This window comes from Zootoca vivipara, chromosome Z (genome assembly GCF_963506605.1).
Source record: "Zootoca vivipara chromosome Z, rZooViv1.1, whole genome shotgun sequence".
NCBI classification, from domain to species: Eukaryota; Metazoa; Chordata; class Lepidosauria; order Squamata; family Lacertidae; genus Zootoca; species Zootoca vivipara.
This window is the reverse complement of record NC_083294.1, coordinates 14,126,264-14,147,841: the sequence shown is the minus strand read 5'-3', so window position 1 is coordinate 14,147,841 and position 21,578 is coordinate 14,126,264.

The window sequence follows — 21,578 nt, the reverse complement described above, 5'->3', positions numbered from 1 at the left end:
AAGGACAGATCCTGACGCTGAGGCTCCAATACTTTGGCCAATTCATGAGAAGAGAAGACTCTATTCCAAGTGATTCCTATTATTGATAATATGAGATGCTTTAAATAATGGCAAAAAGTATTATCTAAATTCATCTGGCAGGGGGGGGAACCGATAATTAAATTTAAATTATTAATGGAAGAGAAAGAAAGAGGTGGTTTTTCCCTGCCAGGTTTAAAGATTTACTTTGAAGCTGCAGCTTTTTCTTGGTTGAAAGAATGGTTTATGTTGGAAAATGCAGACTTGTTAGACTTGGAAGGTTATGATAATGTATTTGGATGGTATGCATATTTATGGTATGATAAGATAAAGGCTCATAGAGGATTTAAAAATCATATAATTAGGAAATCATTGTTTAATATATGGTGCAGATATAAAGATTTGTTAGAAAGGAAAACACCTAGGTAGATTTCACCATTGGAGGCTAAGGCCCATAAAAGATTAAATATGGAAACTAAGTGGTTGAAATATCAAGATTTGTTGTTGGAAGTGGATAATAAATTTAAATTAAAGTCATATAACCAGCTTAAAGATAACTTAAGTGATTGGCTACAGTATCATCAGAATAATGAAATGTTTAGAATGGATAATAAAAATTTGGGTTTTCAAACAGATAAATCCAGATTGTAAATGGAATTGTTGGAGACTAAAACAAAAAATCTTTCAAAGATGTACAAATTGTTGCTGGAGTGGCATACGAAAGATGAGCAAGTGAAATCGGTTATGATTGGGTCACAATATTATGTTGATTGATTGGGAGAGGCTGTGGAAAAAAGGTTATAAATTTACTGCATGTACTGCTTTGAAAGAAAATATGATGAATATGATGTATAGATGGTATTTAACCCTTGTAAAACTAGCTAAAATGTATCGTACATCTGATAATAAGTGTTGGAAATGTAATGAAAAAGAAGGAACCTTTTACCACATGTGGTGGACATGACCCAAAGTAAAAGACTTCTGGGAAAAGATTTATAATGATTTGAAAAAGATGTTGAAAAACACTTTCATTAAAAAGCCAGTAGGGGAGGAAATCCCCCCAAAAGATGTTACATTCTTTCTGTATGCCACATCTGCTACAAGAATATTACTCGCCAAAAACTGGAAGACTCAAGAGATACCAACTATAGATGAATGACAAATGAAGATGATGGACTATATGGAACTCACTGAACTGATTGGGAAACTTCACGACCAGGAAGAAGAGATGGTGGAAGAAGATTGGAAGAAATTTAAAATATATTTGAAGAAATATTATAATATTTAATTTTAGAAACCTTAGGGAAGTGGAAATAGGCTTTGGGGTAGAATTTGGAGTTCCGGTATGTTTAGTATTTTAGGATATAGATGTGATATAAATGTTGATTAAATGCTAAAATGGGATAAATTGAGAATTTATAAATTTCTAAATAGGGAAATTGCTAAAGAGGATTAGAATTGAAATTCAGATAGGAGGGGCTAGGGGAAGTTACCAAACGATGTTAAGAAAAATTATGAAATTTTAAGAATTATGTGTTGTTTGTTGTTTGTGTTTGTACTTTTTGTTTTGTTTTTATAAAATGAATAAAATCTCCATTCCTCTTCTCTTCCGACACCATGTCCAGCTGAGTGGCAAACTCTGCTGGAAACGCTGAGCACTTTTTTACTATATCTTTTCAAAGCTGAGCTCCACAAGGCCCCAGGCCAGCCATCAAACCTCTTTGATACAACTGCAAATTCACTTTAAAAATAAAATAAAATGTAAGTACAGATGCAATGAATATCCTCGATGTTTGTTTCCCAAAGGCAATTTAGAAAACATATATGCATATTTATAATTGAGGATAAGCATCCCAAGTATAGCAATAGTTATCACAGGTCTGTGAGTGAGTGTGGTTGGTGTGTTTGTGTGTGTGTGTGTGTGTGTGTGTGTGTGTGTGTGTGTGTGTGTAAAATGGTAGGTTTTGCAATCCTGCTTTATTTTATTTTTACTTCCATTTATGAATTGCTTCCAATAAAGATATCTCGAAGCAATTTAACAATAAGAACATCAACAAGAAGGGCAGCAGCAGTTTCATATATGAAACAATCCTCAATCTAATACAGATACAGACCAGGATGAAAAATAAATACATCTCCACTGAAAAGTCTTGGTTTAAAAAGGAATGTCTTCAATAGGCACCGAAGGGGCAATCATCTGACTTACTATTACTACGACCACGACTACAATTTTTACTATTACTTTTATTACTATCACCTTCATCAATCTTTATTAGGGAGATGGTGTCTGTCTGATACATTCAAGAATGAACAGGATTTAGCGCTTAATATTGGGGCCATGAACTGGCCAGGACCTGGGGCAAATCTAGGGTTGCCATATTCTGAAGAGCAAAAAAGAGGACACATCTGTCAACTTCTACTTTTAACTATGGATCTCTAAGACAAGTCACATCTTACAGACCCATGAAAAGGAGGGTGTGTCCTGGAAAAAGAGGACACATGGCAACCCTAAAATAGGCAAGGCAGGCGATGGTCTGGTGGCATAGAGCAGGGTTAGCCAATGCGGTGCCCCTGGCCAGATGGATTCCAACTTCCCATACCCCTGACCACTGGCTATGGCTGGGGTTGATAAGAGCTGGAAGATATCACATTGGGCTGTCCCTGGCATAGAAGGACACATTAGTGGTAGAGATGTAGTGGTATAGTGTTTTATGGACTCAAAGACCCATTAGACCAGGCTTCCTCAACCTTGGCCCTCCAGATGTTTTGAGACTACAATTCCCATCATCCCTGACAACTGGTCCTGCTAGCTAGGGATCATGGGAGTTTTAGGTCAAAAACATCTGGAGGGCCGAGGTTGAGGAAGCCTGCTTTAGAGCATGATGCCAATAACACCAAGGAGGCAGGTTTGATCCCCATATGAGACAGCTGCATATTCCTACATTGCAGGGGATTGGTTGATCCTCTGGGTCCTTTCAAACTCTACGATTCTATGATTCTATACTATTTCTGCAGCGGGGTCTCTATCTCCAGCATCCCTGGGCCACCCACTCAGCATGAAAGGGGAGCTTTTTGTCCACTGAGAAGATGTCTTCTCACCCTTTGTACTGACTGGAGCCAATCAGAGTGAAAAGAAATGTGTCAACCACTCGGGGATCCCTTAGATGTCAATTCCATCCCTTTAAAGAAGGCCTGAGGGAAGGACACAGAGGAAAACTTGTTTTGACTGCTCCAAAGCTAAACATTTAGGAGCAGTGACGACACACGGGCCTTCAGTTTCCGTGGAATGAGGTACAACTTCTGTTAGGTACAATGGAACTTCAAGGGAAACAAAAGCTAAGAAGATATTGGAGCACTCCAGGTCATTTGCTCATGAATGTGCATAGAAAATAATAGGTCTAGCTGAAAGGCAACACGTGGAGATCTGCATTGATCATTGCAATGCATTCATAATCATTATTATTACACTTCAGGTTTACTAAAGTAACCAGCAAATCAACAGATGGATAGAGCAATGTATAAAAACACTTATGTATTATGCTGCAGAAATGTAGTACAACATAGAGTACAGCCCTAACCCTAACCCAACTCTCTTATATGAAAGAGATGTATATGTAATATATGTATTTTTTCATGTAATTTTTGAATAATTAGTGAGACTGCTTAAAACTAAACTTCAGATATACAGTAAGCAGGTGGTCTGATATTGACAAATTCTGATCGAGTCAGAATTGCCAAACATCACCTATAAATCTGTCTAAAGTAGAGTTCTCCTCCATCCCTACTTCTGAGTATACATTGCCACCCCAAAACCCTTCAACACCAATTGAAACAAATTCCTTCTTGAAGTAATTTTAAAAACCCTGAGCAATGCCAACTGCATACATTATGCAAATAGAGTGATTTTGCATAATTTCCCACAATCTGCACATTTTTAGATTGAATAATTTATTCTATTTTGCTAATCACAAGGAGGAACGAGAACTTATTGCTAGGAATCAGACCCCAGGGTCTGCACCTTTTCAAACAGGGTGTCCCAGTCTTAAGGACTAGAAACTCACTTTCGTTGTTTTTGTTACAAACTTAGATCTTCAGGAAGCTGTATTTTGTGGTCACTATCACATTCTGGAGCAGATCATGGCATATTCGTACGACTATTTAGGAAGTCAGAAGGAAAAGAGGCCAGCATTCTTTAACTAATCCCTTCATTCTCCTTCCTGAATGACAAAACCGCAGACAGCTGGACTGTAATGAGATTTGACTGAAAAATTCTACCAGTGGTGGACTCTGGAGCCTCACTGCACAGCCTGCTGGGAAAGATCTGCCTAGGTCATACATGTGCGTGCATCACGGCCAATCATGCCACTCCATGACTGACACTCTGGCAGAAGCCCATGCAACTGTCCTGAGTGATGTGTAATGATGGTTTTGTCAGGCCTGGTGCAGTTGGCACCTTGGCAGAAGGTCATTCGCGCATTCCCCAAATGAGCTATGTCAGGCCTCCGTTGCTTGAGTTGATTGATTGACTGGCAGCCCAACCGAGTGGCAGAATCGCCTCTGTGTCGCCGTGGTTTGTCAAATCTCCGACAGGTGCTCCAAGGAACCTGAAAGATGCCTCTAGCCAAAAGGCAGCTACAGCGACAGGTCACAGGAGGAGCTGCAGAGCCAGGAATGTTGCTGAGAAACCAGCAGAGCAATTCCATTAGCAGCAAAACCAGCAAATTCACACCAGGAATGCAGGAAGCAGCTCAATACTGAGTCAGACCAATGACCCATCCTGCAGCTATATTGTCAACACTGACAGGCAGTGCCTCTCCAGGGTTTCAGGCAGGAAGTCTGTTCCAGCCCTACCTGGAGATGCAATTGAGGTTTGATCCTGGAACCTTCTGCATGCAAAGCAGATACTCTGCTGCTGAGCAACAGCCAGTCCTAAAAACCTGAGCTGTGCTGTTTTTGGGTCTCCCAAAATTCAGTGGCCTTGCTGTCATTATTTAATGTAAAACGGTGGTTCCCAAACTTTTATTTGGGGGGACACCCCCTTGGTTCCATAATTTCATCCCCAGTGCCAACTACCCTATAAAAAGCAGTCAGAATAGTGGTTTGCATGACTCAGGAAGATAATAACACAATAAAATATAAAACAGTAACAATTACTGCATGCCAGGAAGAACACTTCCAGGATGCCTGGAAGAAGCGGACCATTTGGATCCCTTTCAGTCGGGATTCAGGCCTCATCATGGGATTGAAACTGCCTTGGTCGCACTGGTTGATGATCTCTAGCGAGCTAGGGACAAAGGTGAGAGCTGTTTCCTAGTTCTACTAGATCTCTCAGCGGCTTTTGACACAATCGACCATAACATCCTTCTGGACCGTCTAGGGGGGTTGGGAGCTGGGGGGCACTGTTATACAGTGGTTCCGCTCCTTCCTCCTGGGCCGTGTTCAGAAAGTGGGGGGGGATGAGTGTTCAGACCCCTGGGCTCTCACTTCTGGGGTGCCTCAGGGTTCTGTCCTCTCCCCCATGCTTTTTAACATCTACATGCAGCCGCTTTAACATCTACATGCGAAAGGCTGGACTAGATGAATCCCAAGCCGGAATTAAGATTGCCGGAAGAAATATCAACAACCTCAGATATGCAGATGACACAACCTTGATGGCAGAAAGTGAGGAGGAATTAAAGAACCTTTTAATGAGGATGAAAGAGGAGAGCGCAAAATATGGTCTGAAGCTCAACATCAAAAAAACCAAGATCATGGCCACTGGTCCCATCACCTCCTGGCAAATAGAAGGGGAAGAAATGGAGGCAGTGAGAGATTTTACTTTCTTGGGCTCCTTGATCACTGCAGATGGTGACAGCAGTCACGAAATTAAAAGACGCCTGCTTCTTGGGAGAAAAGCAATGACAAACCTAGACAGCATCTTAAAAAGCAGAGACATCACCTTGCCTACAAAGGTCCGTATAGTTAAAGCTATGGTTTTCCCAGTAGTGATGTATGGAAGTGAGAGCTGGACCATAAAGAAGGCTGATCGCCGAAGAATTGATGCTTTTGAATTATGGTGCTGGAGGAGACTCTTGAGAGTCCCATGGACTGCAAGAAGATCAAACCTATCCATTCTTAAGGAGATCAGCCCTGAATGCTCACTGGAAGGACAGATCCTGAAGCTGAGGCTCCAATACTTTGGCCACCTCATGAGGAGAGAAGAATCCTTGGAAAATACCTTGATGTTGGGAAAGATGGAGGGCACTAGGAGAAGGTGACGACAGAGGACGAGATGGTTGGACAGTGTTCTCGAAGCTACGAACATGAGTATGACCAAACTGCGGGAGGCAGTGGAAGACAGGAGTGCCTGGCGTGCTATGGTCCATGGGGTCACGAAGAGTTGGACATGACTAAACGACTAAACAACAACAACAATGCAGCCGCTGGGAGAGATCATCAGGGGGTTTGGGCTGGGTGTTCATCAGTATGCGGATGATACCCAGCTCTACCTCTCTTTCAAATCAGAACCAGTGAAGGCAGTGAAGGTCCTGTGTGAGTGTCTGGAGGCGGTTGGAGGTTGGATGGCGGCTAACGGGTTGAGTACTGTTTGTGGGGGACAGAAGGTGGGCAGGTGTGGAGGACTCCCTGGTCCTGAATGGGGTAACTGTGCCCCTGAAAGACCAGGTGCGCAGCCTGGGAGTCATTTTGGACTCACAGCTGTCCATGGAGGCACAGGTTAATTCTGTATCCAGGGAGCTGTTTATCAGCTCCATCTGGTACGCAGGCTGAGACCCTACCTGCCCACGGACTGTCTCACCAGAATGGTGCATGCTCTAGTTCTCTCTAGCTTGGACTACTGCAATGCGCTCTGTGTGGGGCTACCCTTGAAGGTGACCCGGAAACTACAACTAATCCAGAATGCGGCAGCTAGACTGGTGACTGGGAGCGGCCGCCGAGACCACTTGAAAGACCTACATTGGCTCCCAGTACGTTTCCGAGCACAATTCAAAGTGTTGGTGCTGACCTTTAAAGCCCTAAACGTTCTCGGTCCTGTATACCTGAAGGAGCGTCTCCACCTCCATCGTTCTGCCCGGACACTGAGGTCCAGTGCCGAGGGCCTTCTGGCAGTTCCCTCGCTGCGAGAAGCAAAGCTACAGGGAACCAGGCAAAGGGCCTTCTTGGTAGTGGCACTCGCCCTGTAGAACACCCTCCCACCAGATGTCAAAGAGAAAAACAACTACCAGACTTTTAGAGGACATCTGAAGGCAGCCCTGTTTAGGGAAGCTTTTAATGTTTAATAAATTATTGTATTTTAATACTTCTGTTGGAAGCCGCCCAGAGTGGCTGGGAAACATGGGCATAGGCAGGGGGGCAGGAGGGGGCAGTTGCCCCCCCCTTAGAAGCAGGGCCGCTGGTGGCCAGCCTGCCCCGCTGCCCGCCGCCGCCCGGTGCCGTCTCCCTTCTCCCTGGCTGGCTGGGGGGGGGTGGAGGGAAAGCCCCAGAGCCGTGCAAAGCGTTTGGCTGGCTTTCCCTCCGCCCGCCCCACAGCCAGCCAGGGAGAAGGGAGACGGCCCTTCCAGCCAGCTGGCTGAGGGGCAGGTGGAGGGAAAGCCAGCCAAACGCTTTGCGCGGCTCTGGGGCTTTCCCTCCACCCGCCCCACAGCCAGCCGGCTAGAAGGGACGTCTCCCTTCTCCCTTGCTGGCTGTGGGGCGGGTGGAGGGAAAGCCAGCTTTCCCTCCACCCGCCCCTGCCAATCGCGGAGGGGGTCAGAGCAGCCCGATTTTGGGCTGATCCTGGTGCCCCCTCGCCCCTGCCGGTTGCGGAGGGAGAGGAGGGGGTCGGAGCAGCCCGATTTCAGGCTGATCCTGGCACCCCCTCGCCCCTGAACGACCATGGCTTTCCTTGCCCCACTGTGGCCCCTCCCCCTGCCTTGGTCCCGCCCCTTGCCCCTTGCCCCCCCTAATTTTGATCCTGGCTACGTCCCTGCCCCCAGGGGTTCCTACTGCTCACCTTGGGTACCACTGGTCTTAGCCATTAATAATCCATTTCCTGGTAGCAACCCGGATGGAGTTAGCATTCTCCTGCAGGTGTGAAAGAGGGAGATGCGGGTTAGGCAAAGAGACTGTTCCAAGAGCTTGATGGCCAGAGGGAGATTTGAAGCTCTTTTCTTCCCAGTCCTGACGTAAAACTCTTAACTCAGATCCCTACATGATGGACTGGGGAGGCACACCAATTCAGACTTTCAGGGTAATGGTATTTAAAGAAGAATCTAATACTGTACGTCAACAGATCATATATGATCCTGTGCTAACTCTACTTTCACTAGGGAGTGATAGCAAGCCATGTGCTTTTTTAATTTTTATTTAATAAAATCTATACACTGCTGCATTGTAAAAAAAATTAAAGAAAGAAAACCTCAAATAGGTTTACAAAAAGATAAAACAACAGAATCAAGAAAAAGATACAATAACTTTAAAACGAACAAAAAGTTAAAATGCTAAAACCAATTAAAATTCACAACAGCATGTCTAAGATTTGCTTAAATAAGATTTTTTTAAAAAATAAATAAATGTATAAATGCCTGACAGCATTCTTGCTAGCAGTGACTAGGATGGAAATAGCAGCCAGATGGAAGTTGGGCTCAGGTCTATCTGCCCCAAACTTGCTTGCAATGATTTGGGAAATAGTATGTTGGCTCAACACGGTAGAGTGGTCTGAGGCCAAGCAAAAAAATGCAAGTTTGGGGCAACGTGTTTTATGTTTCTTACTTCTCTGGTCAAACGTCCAGTGATGCATATATCCTTATGGAGAGATACAATTTCATAAATGACTTTTACTGTTGTGTAATATTGCACTTATTCTATGCAAATGAATACTCCAAATGTACTCCATATTAGTTTGGGTTTGTTTTTTATTGCTGTTTCTGTATGTGTATGAAAAATCGATAATTTTTGTTTGTTTTTTTAAGCCTCTGGCTCAGTGTGGGCAACCTGCAACCCTCCATCTGTTGTTAGACTCCAGCTCCCATCAGCACAGCAAGAATGGCCAGTGGTCAGGGACGATGGCAATTGTAGTTGAGCAGCTTCTGCAAGCCCAAAGACTCCGCACACCTCCTCTAATTGCTCCACCAAGCTGATTCATGCATCGCTCCCAGGCGCTTGTTTCCTAGAAAAGTAATGTCTGTTTGGTTTAATTTGACTTTTTCTCCTGAGTATGATTGCATTATCTCTGGAAAATTGTCTAATTTTAAAAGACAAACACAGGCCATGTACATGAGGAACGGGAACTCCTGAATCAAAGATATAAGTTCTGCATTAAGAAATTAATTAATTTTATTACGTTTATAATCTGCATCGCCTCTCTCTCCCTTCAGTTCAGTCTGCTTAGGGAGGGGAAACTGTTTTCATTCCCTTCTGGGCAAACTTTTGGGAGCCACATGCCAGTAGTGGGTGGGCCCAGAGGCAAAAGTGGCCAGAGCAACAAATATGAATGTTACAGTAGTGTAGTTTTTGAGTACTGTAATCTCTCTCTCTCTCTCTCTCTCTCTCTCTCTCTCTCTCTCTCTCTCTCTCTCTCACACACACACACACACACACACACACACACACACACCCTCTCACCATCTTCTATCCAGGAGAGCAAGAATTCAAGGACACATCCTAGCTGCAAAGCAGGGTCCCTTCCAACTCTGCAATCCTATGGTTCTCTAGATAAGAACAAAACAGAGCAGTTGGGAAAAAAAACCTCTCTCCTCTCTTCTCTCAATATCTAAATGCCGCCTTCTGCACCATACTCTCTTTCTCTTGTAAAGTTTTTTTTAAAAAAAAATGTGATAATTTATATAAAACAGAGAATAGTAATTTTAACAACAGGTGAAAATTAAAAGATGAACAACAAAACCACAAAACAGGCGCATAGAATGAGTCCAGTTGCACTTGAATTAAAACAACACAGTCCAAGTAAAGACTACCATCATTATCAGATTATCAACTCTAGTTCCAGATTTGCTAGGCTTGTGATTTGCTAGGCTTGTCTTGAAAATCAGGAAGAACTTTCTGGTGGTAAAAGCCATTCAACAGTGGAATGGTCTCCCTGGGACTCTCCTTCACTGGAGGTTGGATGGCCATCTGTCATTAATGTTTTAGTTGAGATTCCTGCATTGCAGGGGACTGGACTAGGTGACTCCTTGGGCCCCTTCCAACTCTACGATTCTATATACCTTCCCAAAAAAACCTGAGGAAATGTTATTAGGAATATTGAGTAGGAACATAAAAAAGAGGATCATAAACTTTTCATATATGCCACCACTGCTGCGAGAGTTATTTTGGCCCAAAGGTGGAAAACGAACGAAATACCAACTATAGAGGACTGGAGAGAGAAAATGCTAGAATATCTGGAGTTGGCTAGGCTAACGGGAAGAATAAGGGAGCAAAAGGAGCAAAAGTTTCAAAAGGAATGGGAGAAATTTACAGATTACTTGAAGGAGTATTGTAAGATATGAAACACCAGTAGGTTAACATTACAAAATGCAACAGGATTTAACTTAACCTAAGTCATAAATTTATGTTTGATTTGAAAGACAATCTGTGACGGGTAAAACTTCACAGAGCGCCAAACCGGAATAGATGGAAGAATAAAACCAAGAGAGAGAGAGGTGGAAGTCGAGTTCAAGAGAATTAGAACAAGAACGGATTATTGAATGGGAAGGGGAACTGAAACAAATAAGTCACAAAACTAGGTTGACAAACTGTAATAACTTTGAGTTTATTCAAGAACGATATGGTACACTTTGAAATTTGTATATCTTTTATTCGTTCTCTTTGTATCGTACATTCCTTTCCCATTCTTGTTGATGTATGTACAGAAAAAACAATAAAAACTTTTTTTTAAAAAAAACAACTCTACGATTCTATGATTTTTATACATTGGTATCTTCCCATACTCTCTTTGGGGGCAGCTCCCCAAAGAACCCATTGCCGTAATCTAGCCTGGATAGAACCAATGAAAATAACCATCTCCTTTCTGGTTTTCTAGTTACAGTTCTACATTCTGCACTCACTGAAGTTCTCTGTCTTTCATGGAAATCCCACAAAATACGCATTTCAGTAATATAGCCTAGACAGAACCAGTGCATGTGTCAATATACACGGCATGAAACACAACAATAGAAACAACCTTTCTCAGTGTCTAGTTGCTCCCTTCTACACCAATTGAAATCTCTAAACATTATTTAAGAGCAGCCCCACCAAAAAAAAAAAAGCATTGCGGTAATCTAGTCAGGATGGAGCCAATGGACACGTCACTAAGGCAAGGCCGGCCTTCTCTAGATAAGGTGCAAGCCAGAACAAGCATATTCTCTCTCCCTATTGATCTGCATTTTTTCTGCCTCAGGGGTTGCTGAAAGCAACCTATCTGAAGCCCCTGGGCCTTGCTTGTCACCTTCACTTCCCACTGTTTCCCCCTCAATAGCCTCCAGCTCCCACGTTTCCATATCAAATGCCAATTTCGCCCCTGTCCGGTGTGGTTCCTGATAGTGGCTGGTGGGTGGGCTGAAAGTGTCAGAGGAATTCGCTCCAGCACACTCTTCCTGCTCTTTGGCTTCCCAGTCATGTGCTGCTCCAAAGCATGGCTGAATAAACAGCTCAGCCAGCACCCCAAGCTTTACCGCCCTTCCAATTTCACTGCAGAAGAGCCAGTTTTGCCGTGCATGAATTGGCTGGCGGAGGCCAGGCTGCATACCAACTTGCCCTGTCTTCAGATAAACCTGGGAACAGAACATCCAGGGGAGGCAGAACATAGCCATCATGCCTAGTAGCTGTTGATTAGCCTTATCCTCCACAAATGTGTCTAAAACTAGTTTAAAGCATATATTCCTGCAGCCATCACTAAATCATGTGGGTGCAGATTCCATAGTCTAGCTATGCACTCAGGGCCGGCCCACCTATAAAGCTCAGTGTGGCAGCCACCTCAGACAGCAGGTTAGGGATAGCTGGGAAGGGCAGCAATTCTGGCCATGGAGCAGCCCACTCACCAACTCCTGCACTTGTCACTTGCTGCCTCATCTTCCACCACTGCCACTCAGCCTACTTTTTTCTCCCCACCACTACCACGTTCAGAGTGCTGGGGCTTCCCCACACACACACCCCAGCTGTCTCTAATCACCTCAGGTGGGGGTGGAGGGAGCACCTGGGGTGCAATTTTCTATTTTACCTCAAACGGCAAAATGTTTTGGGCTGGCCATATACATGCTGAATGAATAAGGACTTTGTCCTGAATCTTCCAACATTAAGCTTCATTGGATCTCCATGAGTTCTAGTGTTATGGAGAGAATCATCTCCCTAACCACTTTCCTCATAGTTGTGTTGCTCCAACTACGTGGTGATTTTGGTTGCCTTTTGAACTATGGTAACTCCACCCACTGAGGCACACCAATGACTCTTTCTGAACAAGAAGGGGTATACAGTATAGGTCTTTTTTTTTTTTACCAGTTGATCCTTCCTAGGGCTAAAGTTCAGTGGTAGAGCTCAGTGGTTCAATTCCTAATGGCATCTCCAGTAAGGGCTGGGAGAGACTCTGAAACCCTGGACAGCCGCTGCTGCCAATAAGTGTAGACAGTATTGAGCTAGATGGGCCCAATGGTCTAACTTTGTGTAAGGCAGCTTCTTATGTTTCTGGAATGGTCCACAGCTCAGTGGTAGATCCCCTAGTAAACAAACAAACAAATAGCCAAGAAAATAAAACTGCAAAACAAGAGGAATGTTATGTAAGGTGAGTGGGGGTGGGGTGGGGGTGGGCACTCGGCTGGCCACCCTGAAGGTGCTTTTTTGCATAGGCAGTTATCAGAACATAGACAACCAGCAAGGGGTATTGCAAACAGCAGCTGCTGCAGCTCCAGGGTGACTGGTCAGGAGCTGTTGCCAACCCCCCATCTCAAATCAGCACCGACTTATATTATCATCTTTCAAATAAAATTTTAAAAAGCAATGGTCTGGTAGGTTGTTATTCCACCACCACCATCCCCCAAATCTGGAGTCCTTTATAAATGCGGAACCCAGATCCAGCCATAATCCCAATACTTACTTTCTTTCATTCATGCATGCTTAAGGGAAAACACACAGATCTATTTAAACAAGAAAGGAGAAAGGGAGGAGGGAAGGCTAGAGGCTTAGCTACCAGCCATCTCCGCGCCCCGCCCCACCCCCCACCCCTCGCTTGCCCGCCGCTTCCAACAAGCAGCCAAAGCAAAGTTTCTCTAGTCCTGGGAATCCACTCCTGGCTCACGGATTCAGCTCCAGCTGTCAAAACCCAGGTCAATATATGTTAATGAGGCTTTGAAAGTCCTGAGCAGAGGGAGTCACTTTTAGACTTCCTAAGACCTTCATAATTCACGGTTATTCTCTTGCGCTTTCCCCCCGGTGCTTTAAGAGAGAACGGGGTGGGCAGAGGGGAGGAGGAGAGACGGAGTGAGGAAAATATATTTAACAAGAGAAAGAGCGAAAGGGGCTTAAATTATAAATGAGGGCTAAGTTTCCAGAACCTTTTGCAGAGTGTTTGTACAGACAAATTAGCAGAGCCGGAAAGCGCCGTCGAAGGAGACAGCAGGTGCATACCAGTGGAGCGTGGGGAGATTTTTACCCTTAAAAAAAAAAAGTGGAGAGAGTGGGGTGCATAGACTACAAAGGTGGCTAGTCCAGTTCGAGGTCTGCCACCTCTGCTGCGTAATCAGGAGGTGGTCTCTTCAGGATGCCGCTGTCTGCAACCTCCCTCCACAAGCGCACACAGCGATCCCATCAGTAAAACATAGAGATGATCACGTTGGCTGACCTTCCATGGTTACTGAAAGGATTGCTAAATGAGGTATTCAAGGTGTTATGAATACTTTCTTAAAAGGAGGGGGGAAACGCTGTATAAATTAAAGACAGGCCTTCGTTTTGGAGTAAGAAACCGAATTGCTGCAACATTTGTTTCATAAAATTTATACACCGCTTGATTAAAATAAAAAAGTGGTTTGCAAAAAAAGATAAAGCAATAAAATTATCACTAAGAAAAACTGACAACAATAATTTAGAACGTTCAAAAAATTGAAATAACAATAGACTAAAAACAGATGAAAACTTGCATCCACTTTCAAAGCATCTGGACAGGCTTGTCTAAGCAACAGTATTTTAAAGTAAAAGGATCCCTGGACGGTTAAGTCCAGTCAAAGGCGACTATGGGGTTGTGGCACTCATCTTGCTTTCAGGCTGAGGGAGCCAGCGTTTGTCTACAGACAGCTTTCCAAGTCATGTAGCCAGCATGACTAAATCACTTCTGGTGCAACAGAACACCATGATGGAAATGGCATTTACCTTCCCACCGCAGTGGTACCGATTTATCTACTCATGCTGGTATGCTTTTGAATGCTAGGTTGGCAGGACCTGGGACAGAGCACAAGGAGCTCACTCCATCGCAGAGATTTGAAGCCCAAGAGGCTCAGTGGTTTAGACCAAGTGTTTTAGCAAGCGCCGAAAAGAGTATAGTTGCAGCACCTGCCTGATGTCATTAGGCAGGGAGTTCCAAAGTGTAGGTAATGCCATACTAAAAGATTGAGTTCTTACAAATGCAGAATGGGTATTTTGTTGCAACTGTAACAGTGGGCACATATCAGGTAAGGCAATATTCCCACTTGCTGGATCATCACCTTGTTGTGGTGATGCCTTATCCTGAGTCTTTCATGTTCCTATGACCCTTGTGAGCGAAGCCATCGGGAATCTCGTACTAAGAGGAAGGCACGCTTGGCAAATCCACACCGTGATCAACTCCCGCCTGGAAACCAATGTCCCCACTGTGGAAGGACGTGTGGATGCAGAATTGGCCTCCACAGTCACTTACGGTCCCGGACCCATTGTTAAAATCGTGTTTATGGAAGACAATCTTACTCAGCTATGAGTGATCGCCAAAGAAGAAGAAGGCAATATTGTGGGTGAACTAGTCCCAAGCTGTTAAGGGGTTTATTTACTAATAGAATATACTCAGGGGCGTAGCCAGAGGGGCAGGAGGAAGCTGCATTCTCCCTAAATCAATTAAAAGAATACAAATCTGAGGCTCTGCCCCACACAACAAAATCCCATGTATACGCCCATGTATTTACTTATTTAAAATACTACTTGTTTCTTTTGTCATTTTAAAAAAAATGTACACTGCTTTTCAGGGTGAAACCCAAGTTAGTGAAGTGAACTCTGAAACAATCCAACAACCTACGTAGATATGTAATAGTGATTTATTCCTATATATGTGGAAATGCATGGTGCCGCCACACTCTGCAGTTCATGCAGCCACCAACAGGAACAGCAGACATGCCCAGGCAAGCTGTATAACAGAGCGAGGAAGCATTGTTAAAGCATCTCTCCCCCCCACCCCCACCCTCCGTTAAACATGCCTACCTACAGTGGGGTTTAGCAAGCTGCCCTGCGTGGTCCCTCCTCCTCCTTTAAAAGGAGGTGGGGCTTAGGGTAAAGAGGGAGGGTTTTCAGGTGAGTCTTCAGGCGAGGGAGGGGTTTCCGGTGTGGGGAAGGGCAAAGAGGGAAGTGGGGTCAATGAGCAGAGCAAGCAGGGGGTGGCAGCTCCAGGTTATCAATATTTTGTGTAATTTTAGAATTTTATTGTGCCTGCTGTTTTTAAAGTCTGCTTTTATTGCTACTTTTAATGAATATTTTATGCAAACCACTCAGAGCTGCTTCTTCTTTCTGATTAAGTAGCATGCACACCTTGCTGAATAAATAATAAATAAAATGCAATGTATCAGTAAAACTGCAATAAATTCCTAAAAGTAGGGAACGGCTGTAGCTCGGTAAAGAGGATCATCTACTTTGCATTGAGAAACTCCCAGGTTCAGTCCCCCATTGCATCTCCAGGTGCAGGGCTGGGAAAAACCCTGGAGAGCTGCTACCTGCCACCTGAAGACAGCACTGAGCTAGATGGATCAATGGTCTGGCTCAGGATAAGGCAGCTTCTTGAGTTCCTAACAGAAGCATGAGAGAACTACCTATTAGAGTGTACCTTAATATTTTTTGTTTAAGAGCCACATGAGTGGGGTCAGAGGCATCAAGACTTGGCATGGTTGGGCATGCAAAGCAGCAGAGAACCCCCTGGACTCACAGAGGAAAGGAACGCCATGGAGTGTGTTGTAGCAAACAAAGGGTCTCCCAAACTTGGATCCTGGCTACCTGAAAGTTTGTATCTCCCTATGCTTGAATGCCTAAGATGAGCACCTTCTCTTGCTCCCATCAGCATCAGCGGTGACAAGAGGAAACAGGACCTTTTCTGCACCTGCTCCCCTATTGAGGGATTCCTTCCCAAGAGAGGTCAGACTGGCTCCCTCTTTGCTTTCCTTCCACCAGCAGGCTAAGACCTTCCTGTTCAGATGAGCCTCTGAAAACTAAGGTGCAAATGATGCTGATCACTGGGCTGCTGTCAGGGCAAAGTGGATTTTAACGACTGGGTTGTGATGTACTTTAACTATAGTTTTTCAACGGGTTTGTTTTTATGGCTTTGTATTGTATAATGATGTTTTTAAATCCCAGCTTAGAAGAAAGGCAGGATATAAATCCATTAAACAACAACGGCCTTTCCCAAAAGTGTGTTATTATTTTTTATAAACACCAAAACACTTGCCAGAAGAAAGGAGCTGATTCTCTCTAGGCCTAGTTGACTTTGCTGTCGGCTTCTGTTTCATCGCTGGGTGCACAAAGCAGGCTCCCTTCCACCCTGCTGCCTTGGGTGAAGAGGTGAGTCTTACAATGAGTCCAGAAAAAGACAGAGACACTGCTAGGCTCTTCCTGCTCTCCTTAGGGAAGCCATGTCAGAGCCATTGCCCATCTCACCGAACTCGCTCTGCACAGGGACGCTTGTGGGAATAGTCCAGGTATGAGCACAAACAGGTGGACAAGAAGTACAGATTCCTGGAGGAAACTGCCTTAAGAAACTCTATTTGTTTATTGCAGAGGAGAAATCTGATTCGGAGCACTTTTAAAGGAAAGCCTACCTAATTCCTTCTCAGTTGAACAAAACATGAACAAAAGGCAGTCTCTAGCTGAATGCTCAAGTTAAGCAGAGAACATGCAGGACCTTGGAGAGCTCTGAGGGATCCTTGTTTGCTGCAGCAGGGGATGCTGTCTCTGCTGAGAGCCAAAGTCTGGGAGGGCTACGTCCCTGGAAAAGTGGGCTGATTGGTTCAAGGGCGAAGCTAAAAAAACCCAGCAGTGGAGAAGTGGTGAGGATAGATCCCTACCTCCTTTAAAAAAAATTGTCCTCCCCACTCACAGATTTTCTCTCCCCCTTGGCCCTTGTCTCCCATTTCATACAAATTTGAAGATGACCCATGAGAGCATAAGATGCTCCTGTTGTATCAGGCCAAAGGCCCATCTAGTCCAGCATCCTGTTCTCACAGTGGCCAACCAGAAGCCCCAGTGGGAAGCCCAGAAGCAAGACACAAGCACAACAGCACAACTCTCCCCACTTGAGATTCCCAGAAACTAAAATTCAAAGGCATGATGGCTTTGGTAGCAAATATAGAATATAGCCATCATAGATAATAGCCATTGGTAGCATTAGACCATATTGTTACTTGCAGGTCTGCATCGTCACATGTGTCTAGCCTCTGGTTCTGCCTTAGCTCTTAGAGATAAGACCCATCCTAATCTACAAATATCCTACAAAAATCTTCTAGGCTGGCGTTAGGTTCAGGCCACTCACCCCCATGTAATAAACCCATCTACGTAGTACAAAAGGAGGTTTAACTAGGCAAATGCCCAACTACTGTCCTCCTAGTTTGTACAAACTCCCCTGAGCTCCTTCTTTAATAACCTAGCTTTTCTCTTAAGAAAAATAATAATACAATTTATTTTGTTTAATAATAATAATAATAAAATCCTGTTATGTAGGTAAGTCAACTTCATTCAGCAATGCACCACTTCTGCCATCTAGTGGAGAGATTCATTGCAGCACACAACCATTTTTGAAGGGACTTCCATGGCTGACAGCAGCCTTTGGAAGAACTGGGAGCAATTTTCCCTGTAGTGCCTTGCACTGGCCTAGATTTCCAAAAGGTCAAGAATTCAGTCCAGTTGGAGGTGTGTGTGGAGGAAGTGTGTTCACTGGCAAAAGAGGGCATGAACCATGTCTCCTCGTTTGCATTTTGGAGGACATGTGGTGTCTTCATTATTAATAAAATAAAAATAGCATTTCAGTATACAAAAAGTTGAGTTAAGAGGTAACAATGATAGAAGTTTACAAAATTATGCATGGCAAGCTGAATACCAAATTAAACAAATTCCTTCAGTAGCACCTTAAAGACCAACTAAGTTTTTATTTTGGTATGAGCTTTCGTGTGCATGCACACTTTGTCAGATACCAGTTATTATAACTGAATACTGTACCAGTTATTGCAAAGGACAGGAGGGCTCTTGTGCTCAGATCTTTCCCACAGGCATCTGGCTGGCCACTGTGAGAACAGGATGCTGGCCTAGATGGGCCATTGGCCTCATCCAGCAGAGCTCTTATTATGTTATTATGTAGGACAAAGCTGTGAGTGGCATGCAGTCTGGTCTGAGCACCCTAAGCAAGCCTGGTGCTTTCAGGTGCTCTGATGATATCCCATTGCTGGCGCTGAAGTAAGGCTGCATATACACCATGCATTTAAAGCAAATATTCCTGGATAGGGATAGCCTGAGCCCAGTTGTCCATACATTGGAAACTTGTAGCTGCATTACTGCAATGCACTCTTTGTGGGGTTGCCTTCAGGATTGGTCCGAAGGCTACAGCTCGCGCAGAATGCAGTGGCTGACTTGCTTGTGGGGGCAAACTACAGCTAGCATATAGGTAAAGGTAAAGGGACACCTGACCATTAGGTCCAGTCGTGACCGACTCTGGGGTTGTGGTGCTCATCTCACTCTATAGGCAGAGGGAGCCGGTGTACAGCTTCCAGGTCATGTGGCCAGCATGACAAAGCCACTTCTAGTGAACCAGAGCAGCACACGGAAACGCCGTTTACCTTCCCGCTGTAGTGGTACCTATTTATCTACTTGCACTTTGACGTGCTTTCGAACTGCTAGGTTGGCAGGAGCAGGGACTGAGCAACGGGAGCTCACCCCGTCACGGGGATTCGAACCACCGACCTTCTGATCGGCAAGCCCTAGGCTCTGTGGTTTAACCCACAGCGCCACCCGCGTCCCATAAACCCCCGGCTAACAAGACTTGCACTGGCTGCCAATCTGCTACTGAGCCAAGTTCAAGATGCTGGCACTGTTATAAGAATTTAAAGTCATATATTTTTAAAAAATGTTCATAACTATATACCGGTATATAAATCACATGTCTGAAACCCCACAGAAAAGGTCCTGAACAAATTGACCTCAAATATTTCTCTGCAAGGTCAAAGTGGAAAACCTCCCCATTGTCTCTTTCCTCACAAATCCTGTCTTAAGGGCACATTCAAGATGAGAACAGGGTGTGAGCCTGTGACCTAGATTCAGGAATTAAGTAGTTATAATAACAAAAGAATTATGCTTTTGAATTATGGTGCTGGAGGAGACTCTTGTCTTGAGAATCCCATGGACTGCAAGAAGATCAAACCTATCCATTCTGAAAGAAATCAGCCCTGAGTGCTCACTGGAAGGACAGATCGTGAAGCTGGGGTCACGAAGAGTCAGACACAACTAAGTGACTAAACAACAACAACAACTTGCCAGACAGGAGATAAAACAATGCACTCAGATTTCTGTTGTAGACCACCTTTTCTGTGATGTATGTATGATGTATGATAAAGAAGGCTGATCGCCGAAGAATTTATGCTTTTGAATTATGGTGCTGGAGGAGACTCTTGAGCAGGCATCCCCAAACTGTGGCCCTCCAGATGTTTTGGCCTACAACTCCCATGATCCCTAGCTAACAGGACCAGTAGTTGGGGAAGATGGGAATTGTAGTCCAAAACATCTGGAGGGCCGAAGTTTGGGGATGCCTGCTCTTGAGAGTCCCATGGACTGCAAGAAGATCAAAGCTATCCATTCTTAAGGAAATCAGCCGAGTGCTCACTGGAAGGACAGATCCTGAAGCTGAGGCTCCAATACTTTGGCCACCTCATGAGAAGAGAAGACTCCCTGGAAAAGACCCTGATGTTGGGAAAGATTGATGGCACAAGGAGAAAGGGACAACAGAGGATGAGATGGCAGGACAGTGTTCTCGAAGCCACCAACATGAGTCTGACCAAACTGCGGGAGGCAGTGGAAGACAGGAGTGCCTGGCGTGCTCTGGCCCATGGGGTCACAAAGAGTCAGACACGGCTAAACGACTAAACAGCAACAATGATGTTTCTGGGGGTGGTGTTGGACTCCAGGGCGGGCAATTTAAAATGTCTATATAAGGGCTTGCACGCATGGCTCGGGGTCCTCCTCCTCCTCCCTCCTGTGTGTGGGGAGTGAGCACCCTGTTGCAACAGTTAATAAAGATCAGGCTTACTAGCTGCTTTGCTTCTCAATATTCCCTGGCTGGTCTCTGTTATTTTCTCCTACCGATAGAGAACCTACAAAAGGACTCTATATGGGCTCTTGGGTACCTCTTAAAGGAAAAGGAGCAGGTTTTTTTCTTATATCAGTACTAACCTATAAGTCCCTATATAGCACAGCATCAAGTTGCTTAAGAAACCACCTTACCCTTTATATACCCGGTAGATCACTGCCATCTCCTGGAAAGTTTCTCCTGCAAACTCCAAATATATGAGAAACCTGCTCCCCAGTAACTTGGAACAGGGCCTTCAGCATGGCTTTCCCTGTTCTGAGAAATAGCAAGTACTCACTGTACTTTTCCAAAGCAGCCTTTTGGTTCCCGCAGGTTTTCCCAGCTGGGTAAATTGGTCTTTACCACCAGTGTCTACATTGTTAGGTTTTTAGACCTGTTTTAAACGTATCTGCTGTTTTTAATCATCTCATGTGTAAATCACCTTTAGACAGTTGTTTAGAAAGCAATTAATAAATCACAGATGGATATGATGATATTAAGGACCATAATTTAAAGCACAAAGCTTCACCCAGGAAGCCTGGGAACTGTGATTTACCCCTCACAAACATATAATCAATCCCCAGCACCCATAACAAACTACAGCTCCCAGCACTTTAGGGCAGTGTTTCTCAACCAGTGTGCCTCCAGATGTTTTGGGACTACAACTCCCATCATCCCTAGCTAGCAAGACCAGTGGTCAGGAATGATGGGAGTTGTAGTCCCAAAACATCTGGAGGCACACTGGTTGAGAAACACTGCTTTAGGGTGAGTGCAAATGCAACTTCGGTCACTTTACAAACCCTTCTCACTAGAACCAGCAGTGTTGTGTGTGGAGGGTGCGTGTCACATTTTACTAGCAACCCCAGCTCTGGAGTCCCCCAAATGGAGTCACAACCTTGTTATAAGAATTTTAAGGCCTCAAATATAGAATATTCTTAAATGCACACATATATAAATATATGAACCATGTGTCTGAAACAGAACGGGAGAACAATCCTGAAGCCATTTTGATTCTCCCACAAATATTCCTCTGCAGTAAGGGAGGCAA